Consider the following 12,661-nt stretch of genomic DNA (forward strand, 5'->3'; position numbering starts at 1 on the left):
TGGAAGTTGGAAGATAAACGCCCCTGCTTCCTTGCCCTTGGGAGGGACAAATAGTGTGTTCTATAGCGCCTCCTAGGTCCCTGAGAATGATCAAGTCACAGACATTCTCTGCATGAGCTTCTTGCCCTTCTCTGTCTCACTCCCCACTGCCTGCCCCCTCCACTGGTGCTTTCTGGGTTTAATTCTAAAGTAAACTACCTGCTTAACTTCCTTGTTGCAGAGTCTGCTTTTGGAGAAGGTCTCCTCCTCCAGCCCCCACCACCACCACCCAAGAGTCAGCAGAGGTCAGTCATGATAAGGTCCAATTTTGTACATCTTAGCATCCCTGACAAAGGGAAGGCGTTGTTATTCTTGGCAGCTGTAGGAAGTTCTGAGTTCTAAATAGAGCTCAGCAAGGAACTTTCTGTGTGACCTTGTGAAAGCTGCTCTCTGGTTCTGGGCTCCCCCCACCCCATGTGATGAAGGGATAGGGTTCTATGAGTTCTAAGGGTCTTGCCAATTCTGAAAAGCATCAGCCCTCTGTAGGGTCTGCTCTAGCCTGTGGATCAATGGGTGGGTGTGAGGCTCACATTAGCCAGAAGGTGGCGCCAAGGCAATGTCTGAAGACCCTCGCGGTTGGCTTTTAGGGACTTGCATTTCCTCCCTCAGCCTCCTGCAACCTTTACTCTACAACTCCATTTGTTTCCCCAGGTCTCCCTCTCCATTGCTTTTTCATTTAACAAACATCAGCTGCATTTCTGCTGTGGCCTCTCCCTGAGCTCGGGTTGTGCAAGATACCATTAAGAATACACACGGACCGAGTGCTCAGCACCTGCTAGGCATAGTGCTAAGAAGGGCATTGAGGAGTTCCCACTGTGGCTCAGCAGTAATGAACCCAACTAGTATCCATGAAGATGTGGGTTTGATTCCTGGTCTCACTCAGTGGGTTAAGGATCTGGTGTTGCTGTGAGCTGTGGTGTAGGTCACAGACCCAGCTTGGATGCTGGTGGCTGCCGCTCAGATTTGTCCCCTAGCCTGGGAACCTCACATGCCACAGGTGTGGTCCTAAAAAAAGCAAAACAAAAAACAAACAAAAAAACAAAACCAAAAACTGCATTGTCTTAAGTCCATAGGACAACCTGCATAAGACACACTGTCTTTCTTTCAACACCCATTTTACAGATGGGGCTCAGAGGCTGAATGACTTGCCAAGGTCTAAAGAATTAGAGCTGGGATCTGGACCCTACATAGGTTGATCCAAGAGCCTGTAGTTCTTACCCACTTGGAGAGTTTCAAAAAAAAAAAAAAAAAAGAGGCACATGTTATCTGGCTGTTAAAAGACAGTGTGACTGCTCAGGATGGAGGGCAAGCCCAGATGGGAGCAGCTAACTGCAAGGGCAGGGATTGCAAACCCATGGGCATGCACTGGAGCTGGAAAGCAAGGCAGGCTGGCTCAGGAGGGGTCAGGATGGCACAGACTCCGCCCAGCTGGGGGGGGGGCAGCACCTGTGGACTCCTCACCATGGTTGCCTTCCAGGAATGAGAGTGAAATATTGCTGGGGATCCAGGTATCTATGTGAAATCCCCCAATGTTTATTTTTTTATTTCTTTGTCTTTTTAGGGCCGCGCCTGCGGCACATGGAGGTTCCCAGGCTAGGGGTCAAATCGGAGCTGTAGCTGCCAGCCTATGCCACAGCCGCACCAGATCCAAGCCACGTCTGCAACCTATACCACAGCTCACGGTAACGCCAGATTCTTAACCCACTGAGCGAGGCCAGGAACTGAACCTGCATCCTCATGGATACTAGTTGCGTTTGTTAAGGCTGAGCCACAACAGGAACTCCCCCAAATCTCCCAATGTTTAAATGTTACCAGTCCCTAAAGTTCAAAACCTCTGCGGGAGTCCAAGAAAGCATGTCACAGAGGGCTGGAATTGAAAGAGGTGGGAATTTCATTATGTCTGACATTTTTTTTTTCCTATGTGGGGAAACTGAAGCCCAGGGAGGCTCCTGAGCCAAGTTAGGCGACATGTCTCAGGCAGGCTGTCTCCTTTCTCTGCACCCCATGCCAGAGGCTAGAGAGAGTGGGGGTGCAGAGAAAGGAGACAGCCTGCCTGGGACAGGTGGGGGCTCCACCCTGCAACCCTGGATAAGAGGGTTGAAACTGCTGAAGCTCTAGGACTGAGGGGCTGGGGCTGAGCTGGATGTAGATGGCCTCTTAATTCTATGACACATCCCCAAGTTCTGCTCTCCCGCACTCCCCTCTTAAGCCTTCAGGGCCCTGGAGTCGATTCCTTGGGCAGCAGAAGTTATTAAAGACTCTGCCCTGAAGGATTTCTCTCCCCTAGAGTGATTCTGGCACAGAAAATTACAAACCCACCTGCAGGGGTGGGGAGATACAGTTTTAATTTGTAAAAAAAAAACCCACGCTGTGGTCTTGGAGTCTGGGGGGTGGGGGAAACTCATGGGGGGCTCCTCTGGGACGTGGCAACATTGCTGCCGGGGGTGGGGGTGGGCTCCTAGGGGGGGTTCAGTAAAGTCAATGAGCAGCTTTCACCCAGACAGACTGGGCCAGTGGGTGGTGGTGAAGGGGGCCTCTGCCTCTCTATTGCAAACTGCCCCCCCCTCCAGTCCCTGGGGCTCTCCGCCTCCCTCCTTGACGACTGGCACCTCCCGCTGGGCCTTGGCGCCCAGCTAGTTCCCTGCTTCCTCCTTCCTCCACGACTCCCTCCCACCCTCTGCGGTCTCTGCCCCTCCCCCATGCCTGCATCCTGCCGCCTGCGCCAACCAACCACCTTCTCCCAGCCCTTCCATCTCACCCTAGTTCTCTTCTGAGCAAGTGAGTTCTTGTTTTGGCTAATCAGTCCTACCCGTGCGGCGCATGCCCCCTCCACCATCCAAGCAAGAAACAGGAAAATCAGGCCACCTGTAAGCCTCCCCACTATCCCCACCAGCCACAAGTTACGGGTCCTTCCAGGCTTGTTTTCTGTGCCAAAAATATTTTTTAAACTTGGGCTATTATTACACACACTGTTTGGTAAGCAGCCTTCTTTGCTTAGCCGTATATACAGCAGATATCTCTCCATGCCAATAAATATAGATGGACCACATGCTTTTTAATTGCTGCATAGGATTCCACTGCCCAGCTGGAGCCTGATTCAGGTGAGGGCTCCATATTGATGGATGTTTAGGTGGCTTCTCTCTCCTTGTCCTCTTGGGTCCCTTCCTGCTTCCACGGCACCTCTCCCCCCTTCGTCTTTCCCTCTCCTCTCCTGCCTTCATCCCCAGTGTCCAGCACCTCGCCCCCCATTCCCTCCAAGCCTTCGGCCCCTTGCGGAGGGCTGGGGGGTGGTGGCGGCTGGTATTTAACATCGGCTCCCCCGTGTCAGACGTGTGCCATCTCATTAGTGTGCCTGTCCCCCCAAGTGAGGCAGGCAGGAGCCACAGTGGCAGCAAGAGGCCTAATTGAATGTAACTAATTATTCACTCCCTTAAATGGGCCTGGGAGGGACAGAATTACTCACTCTGAACTGGGGAGACAGGGAACTGGCCGGCTGGCAAACAAATCCTGGGGCCTGTGGAGCCAGCTCTCCTTGGAATACTAATTAGGTCGGAGTGCCTGGATAAAACCAGGAACGGAGCCTCCGCTCCTGGGCCCCTCCCATCGGAGAAGCCAGGGTCCGGAGGAGAAATGAAACCTAGTGGGAAGCTAATTGCAGGCCCTGGACCCTGAGAAGGGTTGATATGGGGGATGGGGCAGGGGAAATGAACCTTGGAGGCTTCAGCCTGAGGAAGGCAGGGGCTAAGGTTTAACACAGGGAGAGGCAGGAGGGCAGGCAGTGCCCCCCAGAGGAAACGCGCCTCCCCTCCCACCCCCAAGGAACCTGTCTTCCAAATTCCAGGCTCCTTTCTCCTGTGAACAGCTACCTGAATACCACTGGTTTAGACTAGTTCCCTATGAGTCTCTGATCTGGGGAGGTGGACTGGCGGGGTTGGGGGTGGGGAGGTGGGCTGGTTCAAGGGGGCAGGAGGTGAAGGAAGAAGACCTGAATTAGCCCCAGGGGGCTCTGAGTTGCATCATTCTGGGCAGCTCCTGGAGGCCAGAGGTGAGGCTATGGGAGGTGCAGAAAGGAGAGTGAATGGATGTGTGTGTGGGGGGGGGGTGTGCACACGCAGTAATCATGACTCTGCCACGTATGTGCCAGGCACTTCTCACACACAATCTCATTTGATCCTGACAATATTCCTTTGAGGGGAGACAGTCATTCTTGCAAGTGAACAAGGTGAGGCTCAGAGAAGTTGAGTAAGTGGCCCAAGGAAACACAGCATAGCCAGTATGCTATTTCTGGCTCTCCTGGATCCCAAATTCCATGCTCCTTTCTCCTATGTGGCTTTGATTCTGCTATTGCATTTGCGATCTCTTTCCTAGCAGGTGTTAGTGTGGGCGGACTACTCGTGTGTGTGTGTGTGTGTGTGTGTGTGTGTGTGTGTGTGTACACTTCTCCCTCCTGAAAGGGGCTAGCTCTTCACAAGCCTCCCACTCCTGCCCGACACAAAGCCTCCTCCTGACCAGTGGGAGGAAAGAGGAGGGGGCACCAGCCCCGCTTCTTGTCCCCTTTCCCCCCAGCCATCTCCTGTCCCCACTCAGGAGATGGCTTCCCCTTGTGCCTGGGGGGCAGGTGAAGGCCAGTCATCCTGCCAGCCAAGTGACAATCAGCCTCATTTGTAACAAATGTGGAGGGAGAAGCTTCTGCAGTTCCAGGGTAGGTCAATTCCCCCTTTCCCATGAAAGTGCTGCCCCCTCGCCTGCCCCCAGCGAGGATGGCAAGGAGAGACAGAAGACAGTGTGGCACACACTCAGCCCCCCTCCATCCATCCTCCTCAAGTGCACAGGACTTCATCGGGGCTTCGGACTGGGGCACTAAATTTATGAGCCCAACACAGATTCCCCAATCACTTGGCTTGCCAATCCATCTTTTTGGAGTTGGGGATGAAATGAAATTATCATGAAATAAATCTACAGATGATCGAGGGACCAGCAGGTCTGGGGGGTGGGCAGCAAGGGTGAGAGTGGCAGAAGCAGCTGGGACTCGGGTGGGAGGGCCATTGCCACTCCTCCTTGGCCAAGACCCGGGGAGAAGACTCTGCTGACTTGGAGGTCTTTGGTCAGGGTGGAGCAGCTCTGTTCCACCTCTGCCTCCAACTCTCCTTTGAAGCCCTCTGCCCGATAAGACTCTTACCCACAGGGCTGGATGCAGGGCCCTGCTGCTGTGATGAGGTCCTGAGGCACCTGTGCTCCAATCCCGGGGTGGGGGCAGGGCAAACTCAGCGGGGTAGCTGGATGGGGGGGGCTCTGGTGCAGGGAGAGGTGGAGGGTGGGGGCAACAGAATCAGGACCAGGGTCCTGGGTGATGTTCCACATCTTTGGCTGTGCACCTGTTAATCATGGGAAGGGACCAATCAGAAGGGCCCTTGGAGGGGTGGGTCCTGGGTGATGCTCCACATCCTTGGCTGTGCACCTGTTAATCATGGGAAGGGACCAATCAGAAGGGCCCTTGGAGGGGTGGGGCCCTTGGAGGGGCGGGGCCCATGAGGGAGCAGGGCCCATGGAGGGCCCCTACTGTGCCAGATGTTAACTCTAATTTCTGGGAGGAGAGCACCAGGGAAGGGATTGTGTGGGCAGAGCTACTTGGAGAGTTTTGGTCAGCACCTCGTTACCAACATGTTTAGAAGTATAGTTGACCCTTGAACAACACAGGCATTGGTGAGCCCACCCTCTAGGCAATGGAAAATCCACATATAACTCCAGCTGACCCTCCGCAAGTGTGGTTCTGCCTTCAAAGATTCAACCAGCTGTGGACTGTGTAGTACCGTAGTACACATTTATTGAACAAAACTTGTGTAATTGGAGCCATGCAGTTCAAACCCCTGTTGTTCAAGGGTCAAGTGCAGTTCAGTGTTTTCACATCCCCTAGAGCAGGATGGTGTGTTCCAGCTGAATGCGTCTTGGAGCAGGGCAAGGGTTTGAGTCAGCGGGTCCCCAAAGCCCTCAGCTCCCTCTCTCCCTGCTCTGGCTAGGGGTGTCTGGGTCCCCTTCCCAAAGACCCCGTGTGGCCACTGGCCTTTAGGACACTGAGTCGCAGGATGAGCCCAGGGCCGAAGGGACTAGCCAAGCCCAGAGTGCCAGAGCCTTCCTGCCTCCCCCACTGACCTCAGCCCGCTCTCAGGGGACCCTGCACACCCTGAGCAGTGAGCCCGAAGTGGATGCAGCCAGCTGGCAGGGGGACGCGGTCATCCGGCCTTCTGAGCAAGGCCAGCTCTCACCATCGGAAATGGGTGAGACGAGGCTCTGTGGGGGTCACTGGGCAGGATGGGCCCTCCCCTGACCCCCCCGGGATTCCCCTCTTCCCAGGAAGGGGCTCGGTGCCTTTGGGGGATGATAAAGGCCAGCCAGATAGACCATCGGCACCTATCGATGTTTCAGGCTGGGTGGAGGGCCTGGTGTGTGAGCACAGTTCCGGGGAGCTGGGCGGGGGTGGGAGCCAGACACAGCCGGCTAGACGGCTCTGGAAATGAGATTTGCGGTGTTATCTGTGCTCGCTCAGGCCGAGGGCCTTGGGCATTAACTAACCTATCCACGGAGTTAAGAAGTGGAGAGGGGCCTGGAAGCAAAGGGGTGGTGGGAACGGAAACCCTGGTGGGAGTGGCTGGAGCACCTGCAGGAGTGTGTGTGTGTGTGTGTGTGTGTGTGTGTGTGTGTGTGTGTGTGTGTTGTGTCCCTGGGGGGATTTGTATTTGTGCCTTTTTGTCTCCCAAAGTGTGTGTGTGTGTATCTTCCTGCTTAATGGGGTGTCCTTTAAGAGGATGTGTGTGGAAATGTTCTGATTCCCGCTCATGTGTTGATATTTCTTGTGTGTGTGTGTGTGTGTGTGTGTGCGCGCGCGCGCGTGCTCACAATCACACACTCCTGGTGGTTTTGTCTGTACAAGCCCCAGCCCCCTCAGCAGCCTGTGGACCCAGAAACAGCCTAAGGAGTGGTGGTGGGTGGAGTGGGGGGGCCCCAGAGGGTGGTCTGGGAAGAGCTGGGCCCTGGAGGTGCCACTGGCCTGGCAGGGAACAAAGGTACAATCAGTTGAGAGGCCATGAGGGCCCTGGCTGATTGAGGAAGAGGAATGAGCAGGGAGCCCCCAGGGGTCCAGCAGGGGCAGGAGGCCCTGGGATCCTGATGAGGGAGCAGGTGCAGCCAGGTTCACCCGAGCTGCAGGGAGGCAGCCCAGGGCAGAGTGGGGACACCGGCGATGAGCCAGGGACAAACTGTGCAGGCTGAGGACCTGGACTGATGAACCCAAATCCCTGGGGATGGTGGGGATAGACTCTAAAGAACAGATGTCACTGTGACCCTAGCAGCTCACACCTACTCAGAGCTCTTGGAGGGCCTGGTGATGGCAAGGCATCTGCCATGCAGTCCTCACACCACAGTGGCAGTTCTGTCATCAGCCAGGCCCCAAATGAGGAAACAGGCCCCCAGCATGGAGGGGATGCACAGCCACCAATCCAGGTTGGCCTGACCTCAGTGCATGCCTTTTACCTTCATGTCACCATCCATGCCAGTCCCCAGCCCCCTGCTGCATCACCCATGGAGAGAAGTTATAGGGAGACAGATGGTAGGGACAGAAAAAGAGGAATTTATGAATCAACTTGATCAGCAAAGAAAGCAGACTGACCTTGGAGATAGTGAAATGCCCGTCACTGGAGGTATGCAAGAGGCAGCTCACTGATGAAGGGCTTCCTTGAGGACCAGGAGGTTGGGTTCCATTTTCTCCATCACTGTACTGTGGACTTGAGTCATAGCCCCTGAGTTGGAATCCTCACTGTGTGGTCTTGGGCAACTTGCTAGCTCTCTCTGTGCTTCAGTTTTCTCATCTGTGAAATGGAGGGGATGGAGGACTGAATGGCACATAGTAAGCACCCAATAAATCCTAACATTGCACCTTAGGTGGGGGGCAGAATGGGAATGGATGGCGGGGAGGGGGGCGGTCAGAGAGAAAGCTGGGGGAGGAGGAGGGATTTGGGATGGACGGAAAGGAAGGTGGAAATTCAGGGGTTGGTTCTGAGACTCAAGAGGTAAGTGGGGGTTCAGGTGAGGACCTGAAAACACCTAGGCTCCTCTGCTTCAGTCCAGACTTCAGCATCTCTTTTCAGGGCTGTTACTCCTCCCTCTCTCCCTGTTTTTCTTGCACATTCTCTCTTTCTCTAGTCCATGCTCCATCCTTGTTTTTTTTTTTTTCCCTGTTGAATTCTTTTTTTTCAATTTTATTTATTTAAAATTATTTCCCCAATACAATTTTTTCTTCTACTGTACAGCATGGTGACCCAGTTACACATACATACAAACATTCTATTTTCTCCCATTATCATGCTCCATCATAAGTGACTAGACATAGTTCCCAGTGCTACACAGCAGGATCTCATTGCTTATCCATTCCTAAGGCAATAGTTTGCATTTATTAACCCCAAGCTCCCAATCCACCCTGCTCCCTCCTCCTCCCCCTTGGAAAACACAAGTCTATTCTCCAAGTCCATGATTTTCTTTTTTGTGAAAAGGTTCATTTGTGCTGTATATTAGATTCCAGATATGAGTGATATCATATGGTATTTGTCTTTCTCTTTCTGACTTAGTTCACTCAGTATGAGTCTCTAGTTCCATCCATGTTGCTGCAAATGGCATTATGTCATTCTTTTTTATGGCTGAGTAGTATTCCATTGTGTATATATATATACCACATCTTCCTAATCCAATCATCTGTTAATAGGCATTTGGGTTGTTTCCATGTCTTGGCTTCTGTGAATAGTGCTGCAATGAATATGTGGGTGCATGTGTCATTTTTAAGGAAAGTTTTGTCCGGATATATGTCCAAGAGTGGGATTGCTGGGTCATATGGTAGTTCTATGTATAGATTTCTAAGGTACCTCCATACTGTTCTCCATAGTGGTCATACCAGCTTACATTCCCACCAGCAGCACAGGAGGGTTCCCTTTTCTCCACACGCTCTCCAGCTTTTGTTATTTGTGGACTTACTAATGATGGCCATTCTGACTGGTATGAGGTGGTATCTCGTGGTAGTTTTGATTTGCATTTCTCTAATAAGCAGGGATGTTGACATGTTCCATCCTTGTTAATTTGATCACATCACCCCCTCATCCACAGCACTTGATGACTCTCCTCTGCCCATGGAAGTGGTTCTCCATGTGCACCAGGAGAACTCAGGGAGCTGGGGGAAAACCTTAGGCAGTATGTGATCTTGGGTTCCTTGGGGACTTTCTAGTTTCTGGTTTGGTGGTGGTTTGTCTTTCACACGTTTTACCAAAGGAAGATCAGGCTCAGAGCCATCAGCAAGCAACTGCCTCTGTTAGAACTTGATACCACTGGCGTTGTTTTCAATCTGGCTTTCTCCAACCATTTCCTTATTCTCAAAACACCTTTCCTCTTGGCTCCTCAACTGCATGCTTTCTTCTCTGTATCATATTCACTGGCTGCTTCTGCCCAGGCTAGTTTTGGATTCTCCTTTAAAGCTGCCTTGCCATTGGATCCCTTCCTATCTGGGACTCTAACCAGTCCACGGACTTCAACACCATCAGTGATCCCCAAAGACCTCTCTCCATTTTCTCCAGAGAGAAAAGTCCTGCCTCTTTTTTTTGGATCTTTTTAGGGCTGCATCTGTGGCATATGGAAGTTCCCAGGCTAGGGGTCAAATCAGAGCTGCAGCTGCCAGCCTATGCCACAGTCACAGCAATGTAGGATCCGTGCCTCATCTGCATGGCAATGCCAGATCCTTAACCCACTGAGCGAGGCCAGGGATCAAACCCACATCCTTATGGATGCTAGTCTGGTTCCTTACTGCTGAGCCACTGTGGGCACTCCTCTAGCTGCCTCTTGACATCCCCACTTGGATGTCCGACAGGGGTCTCCACCTAAAAGTCCAAAATGGAGCTTGAGTCACCCCACACCTCTGCCTCCCCTCTTGCCTGCCTTGTTGCAGGAGATGCTTAAACATCTAGGAGTTATTCTTGGTTCCTCTGTCTTCCTTGCCTGCCCCGTCCAATCCATCAGCTACGCCTGTCATCTTTCCCTGCAAAACATATTCTGAAACTGCTACTTCCCTCCATCACTTCTTGTTCCTTCTTATTCAGGTGCAAAGTATCATGATCCTTCGCCTGCATGTTACAGTAGCCTCCGCCATGGTCTTGCTGCCTCTTCCCTGCACCCCCACTATCCACTGCACAGCAGGCAGAAGGGGTTCTTTTGGCCACTCCCAGGCATGCAGAAGTTCCTGGGCCAGGGATCGAACCCATGCCACAGCTATAACCAGAGCCACAGCAATGACAACGCTGGATCCTTAACCCGCTGAGCCACGAGGGGACTCTCAGAAGGGCTTTAAAAAATATTAATCAGATGATGTCACTCCACTGCAAAAAGTCTCAAAGAAAATTCTTGTATGCTTGTAAAGATCCAAGCCCTTCGCTCTAGTTTACAAGGCCCCGTGAAACCAGGGGCTTTTTCTGTCTTTTTCTCTTACTTCATTCCCATATGACTCTCCCCCTTGCCCACTCCGTTCCAGTCACACCCAGCTCTGTTCCACCTTATTCTCTCTGTTCAAGGTCTTCTCCTCCTTGACCTTGGCATGTTCAATATCTTCCTTTTAACTGTCCCTTTGAGGGGCCCCCCCTCAGAGAGGCCCTCCCTGACCATCCAACAGCCAAGACAAGGCTGCATCTGCCTCCTCAAGCACAGCAGAGCATGACATTTTTATTTTCCTTTGTTTGGCTTTTGCTTTTCCCCATGGAAATTATAAACCAAGAAGTTTGGTTACTAAAATGTTTGGTAGGAACATTAGTGGGAGGCTGTCTGGTTCTTTGCCATAGCCCCGGGACCAAGAATGGTACCTGGGTCATTGGAGATGATTATTAAGTATTTGTTTCTTGGATTAATGACTTGTCCTTATTTTTATAATCACCTTTGATTGATGACAGCTGTTACTGTTTTGTCCGCTTGAGATAGTGATATAAACTTTCCTTTTAAAGGGAAGCCTCCTACACTGTTGGTGGGAATGTGAATTGGTGCAGGCACTATGGAAAATAGTATGGAGGTTCCTCAAAACACTAGAAATAGAATTGCCATATGATCCAGCAATCCCACTCCTAGGCTTGTATCCAGAGGAAACTCTACTTTGAAAGGATACATGCATCCCAATGTTCATAGCAACACTATTCACAGTAGCCAAGACATGGAAGTAAACTAAATACTAAATGTCTATCAACAGATGAATGGATAAAGAAGACGTGAGAGAGAGAGATATATAATAATGGAACATTAGCCATTAAAAAGAAAGAAATAATGCCATTTGCAGCAACAAGATTATCATACTAAATGAAGTAAGTCAAAAAGAGAAAGACAAATATATGAAATCACCTATACATGGAATCTAAAATATGACCCAAATAAACATATGTACAAAACAGACTCACAGACCTAGAAAACAAAGCTATGGTTACCAAAGGGGAACCGGGGTGGGAGTGGGATAAATTAGGAGTTTGGGATTAGCAGATACAAACTATTCTAGATAGAATAAATAAACAGGGAGTTTCTGTTGTGGATCAGCAGGTTGTGAATCCAACTAGTATCCATGAGGATGGGGGTTCGATCCCTGGCTTCACTCAGTGGGTTAAGGATCCGGTGTTGCCGTGAGCTGTGGCACAGGTTGCAGGCATAGCTCAGATTCTGTGTTGCTATGGCTGTAGCGTAGGCTGGCAGCTGCAGCTCTAATTTGACCCCTAACCTGGGAAATTCCATATACCACAACTATGGCCCTAAAAATGGAAACAGCAAAAAACCCAAGATCCTCTTATATAACAGAGTTAACTACAGTCAATATCCCGCAATGAACCATAATGGAAAAGAATGTATATATGTGCTGAATCACTTTGCTGTACACTGGAAACTAACACAGCATTGTAAATCAAATATACTTCAATTAAAAAAGCTTTCCTTTGAAGAATAAAGCAAAACAAACAAACAAAATATCTTTTAAGAGACTTGTATCCAGGCTCTATAAAGAACTCTTACAACTCAAGAATAAAAGGACAAATAACACAATTAAAAACGGGCAAAGGATTTGAATAGCTATTTCTCCAAAGGTCACATACAGATGGCCCATAAGCACATGAAGAGATGCTCGACATCACTCGCCGTTACGGAAATGCAAATCCAAACCACAACAAGGTTCCATTTCAAGCCCATTAGATTTAGCTACAAGGATGGCTAAAATGAAAAAGATAATAACAAGTGTTAGCAAAGATGCGGAGAAATTGCTCATATATTGCTGGTTGGGATTGCAACATGAAACAGTCACCTTCGAAATAGTTTGGTGGTTCTTCCTCCAAAAGTGAAGCATGTGGTTACCATATGGCCCAGCTATTCCACTTGATAGATGTAAACCCAAGGGGTATGAAAACATAGGCCAGGAAGTTCCTGTTGTGGCTGAGCAGTAACGAGATTAACTAGTATCCATGGGGATGCCGGTTTGATCCCTGGCCTCTCTCAGTGGGTTAAGGATCTGGCATTGTTGTGAGCTGTGGTGTAGGTTGCAGATGCAGCTCAGATCCTGTGTGGCTGTGGTGTAGGT

The 12,661-nt window shown here is 50.7% G+C and overlaps 1 long non-coding RNA gene across 3 annotated transcripts in view; it reads right to left on the reverse strand.

Moving 5' to 3' along the window:
* The window catches only part of LOC110257463 (uncharacterized), a 51,457-nt gene that overhangs the window by 29,691 nt on the left and 9,105 nt on the right, over positions 1-12,661 (reverse strand). The window contains exons 2-3 of one of the 3 annotated variants that reach the window (XR_002340081.2): positions 7,703-7,901; positions 2,347-5,497 (exon numbers count right to left, since the gene is read on the reverse strand). This is a non-coding gene — a long non-coding RNA (uncharacterized LOC110257463). Of the gene's footprint in view, positions 1-2,346; positions 5,498-7,702; positions 7,902-12,661 lie in introns of those variants that run through there. The other 2 variants (XR_014832456.1, XR_014832455.1) reach the window with 2 other exon arrangements.

The sequence above is a fragment of the Sus scrofa genome, chromosome 17, assembly GCF_054392235.1.
Source record: "Sus scrofa isolate SSC_HxYL_T2T_F1_AM1 chromosome 17, Sscrofa_HxYL_maternal_Yorkshire_Landrace_v2.0, whole genome shotgun sequence".
Lineage (NCBI taxonomy): Eukaryota > Metazoa > Chordata > Mammalia > Artiodactyla > Suidae > Sus > Sus scrofa.